We start from the raw sequence: 12,541 nt of genomic DNA, 5'->3' as shown, positions 1-12,541 counted from the left end.
ACAACTCACACCCCTGCAGTAGAATGTCGAACTGGTATTACAATAGCCAATACAACGAATATCCGACTGGTTTCAAAATGGACGTTACTAATTTGACCATAGTGTGAATAGTGGTTGGGAACATCAGCCTTTTGAAGATTATGGTCCATACCATGGTGATCCCAATTACTATCCACATACGCACCGGTCATATGAGCAAAATTCTTATATTTCTCCTTTATAAGAGTCTCTCAGGAAATTAGAACAGTCGACACGTAGGATAGCCGGATTTTCGCTTGGTCGAAGAAGGATCCCTCAGCAGTGGGTGCTCCACTAAAACCGCAGAAGAAGGCTTACCGCGACGGTTTTCTACCACATCATTCACGAATTCATGGATAACGAGAAACTCATCCTGCCAAAATATGTTATGTTTGGAGGTTGTTGATGGATTTCGTTCCGCGAGCGGAAAAGGGAGACTTTTACACGACACAAGAACACTAGCATCGAGAAAAGTTGGCAACGAGTCTTCTGGAACAACTGGCTGACGAAGGGTGGGACCCCTCGGTAAAAACCCATATGCCGAGCCACCGTATCGATATTGTAAGAAACTGCTTTGCAATATCCTCGAAAGAAAGACGGTACATGACCGGGCGTGCAGCTTCGCATGAACACCATCTCTCCAACACTCATATCCTCTTTATCAGAAGACAAAGACATGCTCGGAGAAGGAGCAAAAGTATTGATCTGGGTTATGGACGCATGCACCAGAGCCCATGGACGAAAATTGACCGTGTGCGAGTTGTCAATGAATCCAACCAGGTTCGAACCAGTCTTTGGGCGCCTATTCGACCAGCGTAGTATCCTAGAACCACACCAAGACTCGGGAAGTACGGCCAACGGTTTTGGAGCATACCTTTCGAAGTTCTACCACAGCCACGCTTGGAGAAAGGCGTCATGAATATACGAATCCACTTTCATGTAGCCATTTGAAGCGCACATGTCCGCGACCAGATGATCCAAGTGTGTGTACAGAGAACCAAGAAACAAGTCACCAATAGGGAGAACGACACCTTTTGCCAATTTTATGGCAAACTTGATAAGTTCCTGTCTTATCTCCTTCTTACCAGAGCCGTTATCGAAAATATCTCTGGATAACCAAAGAGCCAAGAACACTGCGACATAAAGTGTACTATTTTTCTGATTTGGCTCCAACTCATTAGGAAACCATTGAGACACCCACCATCCATAGAAGCACCTCGTCTCGTTTTATTTCCGAACGAATCCTTTTGATTTCGCAACCAGAGCGGCGCGCATTTCTTCTTCATCTGCAGACAACTTGACATCGAGGTTTCCTATTACGGGAAGGTTCAGCAAGACGGCCACGCTCTCTAAAGAGATAGTCATTTCACCCCACCTGCATATGGCCGTGTGAGTGTCCGAACACCATCTGGAAATAAAAGCAACCAAGCCTGGAATATCTTTCCTAATTTGAAGCACTTCGGAAGCCGCGACAACATCAATAATCTGCGCCTTAGTCAAACTGGCTTTTACACATTCCTGGATCATCGTGAATCGCATCCATTTATCAAAGGGACGCAACGGACTCACATATATTTTAAAGTCAATGGGAGAAGCAAAATACTCTTTCCTCTGAAGACAAAACCTTATTACACCTCCAGGCCGAACTGACCGGGCCTCTCCTTCACTTTCCGGACCAGTCAGAAGAATCGACACATGCTTGGGATGATTTTTCCTAATTGTGGCGGATGTTGTAAAGAACTCATCATCTATGTTTAGCTTGGAATTGCCAACATCTTTCGGTACGGCAGAACTTTTCTCAAATGACATCCTAACGAAATTCTCTCACGTTACTTTCACCTTCGAAATAACTACAATGGAACAATACGAAGAGAAATTGTTACGGAAAGTGCATGGAAATTATTTTTCAGACACATGAGTTCCATCCTGGACGCAAACTAATTTGTTGCAAAGTCATGATGCGCATGAGCAAAGAAATGGGGACTGACAGATCCTGCATCACCACCTCATGCCAAGGCCGTACCCTGTAGCAAGAAATTTACGCCCGGACGAGGAGGCGCGCCCCACTATGGGAAAAATCACACGAACACACCAGGAAAAGGGAGGAAACCCTAGGAGCTAGGTTTTCACGTGAAGGAAATCATAGTTACTAGCTCATGCATGCCTACTTTGCACAGTAATTGAGGCGGCCAACATTACTATGGTATTCACGACTAAATGTTACTACAAGTTCACGCTAAGCATATTTACGGCTAGGATTCATACCAACACAAAAGAACAATATTTTTACAAGTTCATGAAAAGGTACGCCTACAGCTGGAAGACATACCTGGGATTCGCTCGTCCGCTTTACTATTACCACACGACCAGAATATTTTTTTTTTATAAAGGTGTGAAACAAAAGGAGAGGACGGCCCCTTTTTATAGGCATGGTACTTGGGAGTTTGAATAAGAAAATGACTTCCTGTTTGAGTCAAGTAAGGAAAAGAGGCAACCGGGCCCGCGAAGACAAATCACCATGGCAAGCCGTCCGCGCATGCTTTGCCTCACCAAACCGCGCCATTTCCTTGACCCCACCATGCCAAGCCGTCCGCACCATGCCTTGGACCCACCATGCCAATCCGTCCACATGCTTTGCCTCACCAAATCGCGCTTGCCTCGGCCCCACCATGCCAAGACGTCCGCGCCATTGCCTTGGACCCAACATGCCATGTCGTCTGCGCCATTACCTTGTCCCCACCATGCCAAGCCGTCCGCGCCATGACTTGCCGCGCCAATACCAACAACTCACCAAGCCAGTGTCATGATGTTCCCTAACCCATCCAAGGAGATACATGGCCAGACTAAGCCGACGATCTTCATCTCACCACTTCACGGTCTACACCACAAATAGAATCTACGCAAGGCCGCCAAAAATGAGGATCAAGAACTCTCCTTACCTCTCGAAAAAGGCTAGTCGGACTATCCTGACTATCTTTTCACGACCTGTCATTTCGATTTTCGTCCTCTCCTGTCACCATATTATGCTTACCTCGTAACAATGCTCCTGTTCCGAGCTAAGCAGGGACTTAATGTTGATGGTGGTTTTTACTTAGGATCAAAATCGTAAAACTGCACATCTTACATGACGTCAGTATGACCATTAGCACATTTATTGAATCAATCAGCACGCCTACGTGAGAACTACCGGGGTACCCTTTTTTTTACATGGGTCATGTTCGACGGCGAAACCCTTAACACTCACTGACATCATCTATGCCAAACCCTAATTCTCATGCTACCGCACCAAGGCATGCCAACCATGCCAGCCGCACCACTGTGCCAATGAAAGACCATGCCATCCACGTCACCGCGCCAAGGCATGCCAACCATGCCAGCCACACCACTGTGCCAATCGCATACCATGCCAGCCACATCTCTGCGCCAAGGCATGCCAACCATGCCAGCCGCACCACTGCGCCAAGGCATGCCAACCATGCCAGCCGCACCACTGTGCCAATGGCATGCCATGCCAGCCGCACCTCCGCGCCAAGGCATTCCAACCATGCCAACCTCACCAATGCGCCAATGGCATGCCATGCCAACCGCATCTCCGCGCCAAGGCATGACAACCATGCCAGCCTCACCACATGTGCCAATGGAATGCCAACCACCTTGCTGCTCCATACCATGCCGGTCTTCCCTATGCGACTACCAAAACGAAGGCATGCGATGATCAACGACCACCCTTCCATCTTAGATGCAAATCTTATCCGTCCAAGGTCGCCAAACAACGCATGGTAAACTTTGGCCCAACGCCAAAACCTCAATTTTGCACGCCCAAACCGCGCCAAGGCATGCCGGCCATGACACATGTGCCAATGGCAAGCCAGCCACCTTGTCGCTCCATACCATGCCGACCTTCCCTTCACGGTTGCCAAAACTAAGGCGTGCGACAATCAACGGCCACCCTTCCATCTTAGATGCAAATCTCAGCCGTCCAAGGTCACCAACCAACTCATGGTAACCTTTGGCCCAACGCCAAAACCCTTGTTTTGGTCACGCCCAAACCGCGCCAAGGCATGTCGGCCATGCCACATGTGCCAATGGCATGCCAACCACCTTGCCGCGCCATACCATGCCGACCTTCCCTATGCGGTTACCAAAACAAAGGCTGGAGACGATCAACATCCATCCTTCCATCTAAGATGTAAATCTCAGCCGTCCAAGGTCGCAAACCAACGCATGGTAACCTTTGGCCCAACGCCAAAACCTTTTTTTTGGCCACGCCCAAACCGCGCCAAGGCATGCCAGCCATGCCACATGTGCCAATGGCATGCCAACCTCCTTGCCGCGTCATACCATGCCAGCCTTCCCTATGCGGCTACCAAAACAATGGATTGTGAAGATCAACGGCCAATTTTCCATCTAAGATGCATATCTTAGCCGTCCAAGGTTACCAGCTAACGCATGACAACCTTTGGACCGATGCCAAGCCCTATTTTGGTCGCTCCCAAACAAAGCCAAAACCCTAACTTTTGGCCGTGCCTAAACTAGGCCATAATAAAGCCGTACCGGCCATGCTTTCATGCCACTGGCTAGCAAACGAAGGGTTGCAATAATCAATGGCTACCCTTCCTCTCAAGATGGAAAATCTCGATAGTCGAAGGTCACCACCGAGCCGGCAAGTCTCCCAAGCTCAACTTTCCGAACAACAACATGCTACATGTTTTCCACGAAAACACTCGAGACATCAACACATGTCATAAACTGGGGGATGCTCATTGGGTATTGGTTTGGCGGTTTACAGCATGCGGCATACACTACACCCGTTATAAGACAGTGTCATAAGGATGAGGCGGTTAGTAAATACAGGTAGTAATGGTGAAACACTTTATTTTATAAAACATCAATTCCAGGCGTCACCGGTTACCACCTCCTCCCATTTAGTTATCCGTTTTCCATTTATTACGAGACCACAGTACGTTTCACTTCGACTTGTATAAATAGGTCTTACCTATTTCCACCGAACAACAAGTTCAGGTCAGGAGGATACAACACTCATAAAATATTTGCTAGATTTCCATCTGTTAGATTCACACTTTTTGATACAAGTCGTGAAACAACTACTCTTCCAGAATCAACTATTCTGGTCTCAACACTCTCTTCGTTTCCCTCCCCAAAACCAACCCTTCTCCTTCACTTTGTGACCGAAGCAAGCCTGGAAAGGCCATTTCTTGGTTTAGGCCAGATTTGTACAGATTGATCTCTCGAATCTAAAGTACTCCTTTGCAGTATATTTTTTAGGGTTTAAACTCGTTTCTTACCCACACACCCGAAATTACCAAAATCAGCAGAAACCATTTTCACCCTCAAATAATTTGTTTATATAATTGAAATATCACATGTTGTGCATAGTTCAATCAATTAGATAATCCAACCTTTGGTTGTTGATATAAATTTACTGACACTTGGATATTGGTCTTTGGTACCATCCAAGTTATTTCTCATATTAATCCGGGTCACATATTTCTATCTGTTCGATTGCAGATTGATTTGAGAAATTGAGATACAACTGTTGGATATATTTCCATTGATTGAGTCTGACTGTCTGGTTGGTTTCTTGGAATTATATTGGAGTTTGTCCATACAGATTGCCTAAACGAAATATTGGGTGAGGTTGTTAGACCCCCGCTTTTTCAATCGGTATCAGAACAGGCAAACACGCTAAGACCTCATAAGTATGTGTTTGAAGCAATCTGATTTTTATGGACGAGTCTATCTCTAATAACGTACCAGTTCATAAATTACTTGATGGTCTTCAAAGTTTTGATTCACCTGAGAGAACTATCACATCTAGGTCAGTATCTAAACATTCTCTTAATGTAGAACCTGTTGAAGTCTGGGAAACACGCCTAGAAGAACAGTTGGCTGAACTTTCTGATGAAGGTGATTCAGATATTGGTAGAGATGTTGATGAGGAATCTCAGAGTATGTTAAGCTTTTGAGTTCGTTGTGAAAGAAAAAGATGACAACTTCTCAAGTCATACCTTTTCTGACTAATCTCTGTCGTACAAACAATAAATTGAGAAGATGTTATGCAGGTGTTTATGTTTGAATCTTTCTAACAAATCGATTCTCAAAGATTTCGAGGAAAACCTACGTATGAAGTCACTTGAATGTGATAATCTTTATCAAAAGTACTTTTTGTTGGAACAGAAACTTGCAAAATCTGAAGCAAGGATTAACTCTCAATAAATTAGTTTTGATGACAGAGAAAGTGCTTGTCTCGTTCGAGAAAACGCCTTGAGGATGATTTAGTTGTTGATCTTGATAAAATCAAGATGTTGGAGGAGGACTTGAAAAAGTTCAATACTAGTTCGAACAAATTAACCACCATGCTAGGAGCAAGTAAAAATCATCGTGATACACGAGGATTGGGTTATAAGGGAATAGATGCTCCAAGTATTAACAAAGAGTTAAAATTTGTCAAGGCTATTGATTCTTCTCAACAAAAGGTTTCCACTGATAGAAAAAGTGAAATACCTTAACCGGCAGTTAAGGTTCTGAAAGAGAAAAGTATATCAACCTCCAAACTCAGCACACACGGATCGAGGTAAGAACATTCCTTATGTTTTCCACTATTGCGGAAATAAAGGTCACCTGGAAAGCAGATGTCGTTTCCGTATAAGAAATGAGAAACTTCATGATGTTCTTGTTTGGGCATCATAAGAAGTTGTAAAACCAAGCTCATATGTTAAGACTAATCCCCGTAACATTACATGTTGTAACTGTCCAACCTTTAGGCAAAGGAATCAGTGTTGTGAAAAACCTATATTTGCCTAAAAACGTCATACGAATCCTTTTTACAATCGTAATGGTTATTAAAAGGATAACTTCGTAAAGACGGAGACAAGATCCGATGCTCCCAATTGGAGAAAGACTAACTTGCAAAAGTATAGCCAATCCAATTCTCTTCCGAGAAATCTAGAAGAGAGTAATGGGAAGAAGATTCGTATTGTTCCTAAACTCACTCAGAAGTGGATACCAAAGAAAGCCAATGATGCTTTGAGTGTGAAAAGGAATGATCTCCCAGAAAATTCCATGACTATGGAGAAGGCAGTATCCATGATGTTGGAACTTAAAAGGTTCTTTGGAAAAATGAATTTGGATGTGAAAGGTTCTAAAAGTGATATCTTTCATGATAATCCAAAAGTGAAACAGAATAAGCCAAAAACTATAGATGGTGAAAAATCCAATGTTACGGAAAAGTCTGTTTCAGTCACTTATGGTGAGCAAGACATTCTTCACTTCAACATAACTTTTTTGTGTTGTAAGTGCATCCTCACCTAGGAATGCCCTGTTAAGTATACGGTGAGGGAAGCATGAGAATTGGGGAGCACATATTGTGTTATGTATGATATTTGGTAAAGCCGTAGGATTCACGATATGATCCTTCTAAAAAGTATATCTATAAACTTGAGAAAGATTTGTTTTTTTATCGCTTGCGTAGAGTACTTATAATGATCCATGTACCTTTCTTATCGTTCATTTCTACCTAACTTGATTTGTGTTTAAGGTTCTTAAATGTTTAGGTTCGAAAATAGTAGTTCGGGATGTTTGGACTTCATGGTACACATACCAGGTATTCATACCATCATTTAAAATCAAAATCCAGGGATTTTAGTTCGCAAACCCGTTTGCATACTGCTCCAGGTTACGAAAATTCGTTTGCAAACCGGTACGCATATTGGCCTGTAGACGTCGATATTCGGTAAACTTGTTTATGCCGTAACGTCTTCGTACGAACTCGGAATGACCTCATTCGTTTTGCTTTCTCTTCCTCTTTGAATTCTCTTCAAAATGGAGATGAGAATTCCTGAATTTGGATGAGTTAAGTTTGGTCTTTGTCCCGTCTCTTGTTTATGAGTGTTTTGCTCCGTTTCGTCGTACTTGTTCTACTTCTATAGGACATGAGCACTTGGATTCTTGGAGTAATTATATTCTAAGATCATTTATAACTTTTACAAGAATGATGTTGGTGAATCACAAAGAAGGAAGTTCAATAATGGGCAGTAGTACGCATTGCTATGGGATTCTTTAATTTTCACAATCATTTTATGTGAACTATGATGCATGGTCTTTAATGACTTTGTATGTTCTTCTTTGTTAAGAAATATTTTTATACGCCTTTGGTAGCCATTCTTGGTGTAAATCCGTGCAAAAAAGATTGATTCTACCCTCAAAGGGAAAAGATTGCTTTCGCAGTATTAATCTTTGTTGATTTTATATATTACAAAAATTGTTATGGGATATGTGTATTTGAGTCTGTGAACTATGATTGTCCCATATATTTTAAAATTTGAGTCTCTTGTTGTCATTATACAAATAGTGATGGAAAATAGAATGAACTTTTGATTGCAAAGGTTAAGTCTATGAAATCATTATGAAAATATTGATGAAAAATAAAATGAATCTTTGAATATTTCGCAGTATTGATCTTTCCGCGATCCACTTCTATGTGAAAGTACCATGCGGCTCCGTAAGTTCTCTTATGTTGAGCATTTCCGATTAAATTAATCATGGTTTCTCTAATGCTTAATTTAATTGAGTTTTCTGGATACAAATTCATGTTTCATGTAATTTATTAATATCCAAAGAAATCCTTTTTTCTTGAAAAAGTAAGGTCGCTCTTGTTGTTCTTTTGGGAATGACATTTAATGGGGGAAAGTTCTTAATTTAACTTGTGCTTAATTTCCAAATCTTTGTGGAGAGTGCGGCTGTGGAATATTGTAGGAGTTTTCTTGTATCTTTATACACTCCTTGATGAATACACTAACTTTCGACTATGTGAAATCATCGAAACAAAGTTGATATATTTTCTTTTAGTCATGAAGAATCTCTATGAGAATTTCATTATGATCCCACTAGTATTCGTACCTTTGCCGATTTTTATTGACAAAACGGGGGAGAATTAATTTGTAGTTCACACTACAAATACATATGGTTTACGAATCATTATATAAGGGGGAGTGTTTTGAAGTATCGACTAAACGGGAGTGATACATATCACCATAGTATTATTATCAAAGTTGTGATATAATTGGACTTTGATATTGTGTAATAATACCATGACACTGTATAACAATACGAAAACATCTTGTTTTTATATATTTTTATATCTACGGATACTCAACAACTATGATGCTGAGTTGAACACGTTCAGAATCACTGGAGTACTTGGAAGTGATGAAGATTTCGATTAATGTTGAAGAACCAAGGTAATCAAGCATTTGGATGAGAAGATACAAAGTTTATTTATTTTGTAATCCATATGTATTGATGGTTTTGTCACTAAAATTGACAAAGTGGGAGATTGTTAGAGCACTGCTCGGTCGAACTCGCAAGCGTTTCTATCTCAAGCTTGTTATCAAATTTAGTTACCAAAACTATAAGTCTTGATTTCTAGTAAGTGTAGTTGAGCATTAGACTTCACGACGTTCATCGATTGAAGACGAAGAACTACTAAGGGGAGCTTGTGGAACTTCATCAACAAAAGGTATGTGGAGACTTGACCCATCTATCACTCAAAAGTATATCTACTCTATCTCCTATTTGAGACAAAAGTCATATAGCTATATAAACTTCGATTATATACATTTGATATTTCGAGCTGAGTTTAACTCTCCTACATATTTCTCGAAATATGTGTTGGTAAGCTTTCGATTTAACCAAGTTCATCTTATATTTTTGACGAAAGTCAAAAGATAATCATGTGAAAATATCCTGGTAACATCTTACATGATTTGTGTGAGACAGTCATTTGATGTAGACTTAGAATGTTTCATATTGATCATTCGATCAATTGAAAATTGCTTTGAAGCTAATAGTTTGTGTGAGACAACTATTGTTGTCTTCTAAGAATGTTTCAATGATTGAAATGGGAGTTTAGAACAATTAACCATGATTGGATATAGCAAAGTATGCGTACTTTTATGCTAACTGTTGCATGTTATTCCAAGCCCGGGAACCATAGTATGCATACCTGTTCATTTAATAAAAGTCTGGGAACTTAGTATGCACACCCGTATGCGTACTGGTGTAAAGTTCATATCCGGAAATTCAAATGAGTTTGGAGGTATGCGTACCCGTTCGCGTACTGGCGAACCCAAACTAAGTCCGACCACTTTGCGTACTTGAGTAGATTATGTTCTAAAATCGGTTTGTTCATGAACTAATACATTTATATATTGAGGAATGCAATCTTTTGCAAACCGTGGCTATAATGTTCATGAATTTATTCGAGTGAATCAAAATGATTTTGCTTCAACTGTGTCTTGTATACTTCTACGAGAATATAAACAATTGAACAACTCTAGAACTAGTTTCATTTGAGTCATTTGAACTAGTTATTGTTAAGATGAACAAGGTTGATATGAAAGTGTTCATATGGCTAACTTCGGTTAACTATTGTTGAGCTAACAAGGTGTATATTTTTAGGTACGTTTACTCATATCTAAATGAAGTCAGTTTTCATTTGTGTGTAACAAGCTAAGTTCGATCTAACGGTTGAAAGATATTATCTTGAGTCTAATCAGTTTTTCATCTAACACTGAATATTGAATGCTTTGTTACCAAGGTAACATTGATTGCACACCCTGATTTGAAGAATATATAAGGGAGAACTCTAACAACTGGGAAACCTAATCCCCACACCTCCTGTGTGATACTAGTTGCGACTAGAGTCGATTCTCCTTTAACCTTAGGTTTTTTCCAAAACCATGTAGGTTAACGATTTGAAGACTTCATTGGGATTATGAAGCCAGACCCAACTATTTTCTCTATAGTTGCGTGTTCTGATCTTGCTTTATTCTATCGTATAGATTACTATCTTCTCTAAGATTTGCTCGAGATTTAATCTCCGCTAGGCAAGATAAAAAGTAGTCACAAACATCTTCGTCTCACCGTTTGTAATTTTACAATATCTTTTTTCGATACCATACAATTAATATTATTGTGAGGTGATTGATATTACTAGGATGTTCTTCGGGAATATAAGTCCAGTGTATCAATTGGTTCCTGTTCACCTTGATTTATCAAAAGACAGAAAAAAAAACTCATAGGTATTTCCGTGGGAGACATATTTATCTATTCAATAGACTTTTCTGTGTGAGACAAATTGGTTTATCAAGTCTTCGACTTTGGGTCGTAACAACTCTTAGTTGTGGGTGAGATCATCTAAGGGAATCAAGTGCGCAGAGTCCTGCTAGGATTCAGAGGCGTAAGGAACGCGACTGTACCTTGATCAGTGTGATATTGGTTAGGGCTCAACTACAATCCATTCCGAAGTTTACTTGGAGTAGGCTAGTGTCTGTAGCGGCTTAATACAATGTGGTGTTCAAATTTGGACTAGATCTCGGGCTTTTTCTGCATTTTCGGTTTCCTCGTTAACAAAATCTCTGGTGTCTGTGTTTTTTCTTTTCCGCATTATATTTGTTTATATAATTGAAATTTCACAGGTTGTCTGTAGTTCAATCAATTAAATAATCCAACCTTTGGTTGTTGATATAAATTGATTGACACTTGGATATTGGTCATTGGTACCATTCAAGTTATTTCTCATATTAATCCGGCTCACATATTTCTATCTATTCGATTGCAGATTGATTTGAGAAATTGAGATAGAACTCTTGGATATATTTCCATTGATTGAGTCTGATTGCGTAGTTGATTCTCTTGGAATTATATTGGAGCTTGTCCTTCCAGATTGCCTAAACGAAATATTGGGTAAAGTTTTTAGACTCCCGATTTTTCAGGTCCAACCACTACATTTTTAGAAATGCCGGTGCAATATGCACCTGTTTCGAGGTGGGTTAACATGTAAGCGATAGTAACGTTTCCCAATATGCGTCAGCAGGGATGGTCCCAATGCTGGAGAGGGACGGAGATGCTGGTAAATGTTGCAATACCGATAATATTTTCAGTGCTGGCGTGACATGGTGCCATATGCACTAGCTCAAGCTGCACAAGACCCTCCCAACTTACCCGAACCCGCCCGTACTCGCTAAACTCGTGGGTTTTTTATCCGAACCCGCCCGTTGTGGGTGCGGGGTTGGTTATGAAAATAAAAACCCGTTATAGTTGGGTTGGTTGTTGGTATTAGCTAAAACCCGCCCGAACTTGCCTAAAAAAACCCTCTAAATATACACCATTGATAATAATAATCCTAGCCGTCCATTATTGAAATCCTAGTGGTACTAGTAGATAAGATAACCCTCTTTCTCTCTGCTAGTCTCTTCATCTCTATTCGTCCTCTCCAGTTCTTCTTTTTCCTCCTCGGTTCTTCTTCTTTACCTACGACGACAACAACAACTACTTCGAATCTAATACACTAGTACTTTTTTAAGCTTAAGAATGAAGTTGAGAAACAATGGATCACGGAAGTCATCATTGCGTTCTACCATTTGAAGGCGAAGATCAACCAAAGATGTTGGATAACTTCATCAATAAAAGGTAAGTGAAGACTGAACCACCTATATCTCAA

Source organism: Papaver somniferum, chromosome 2 (genome assembly GCF_003573695.1).
Source record: "Papaver somniferum cultivar HN1 chromosome 2, ASM357369v1, whole genome shotgun sequence".
Classification (NCBI taxonomy): domain Eukaryota; kingdom Viridiplantae; phylum Streptophyta; class Magnoliopsida; order Ranunculales; family Papaveraceae; genus Papaver; species Papaver somniferum.
The sequence above is the reverse complement of the archived record's forward strand: the minus strand, read 5'-3'. Positions refer to the sequence as shown.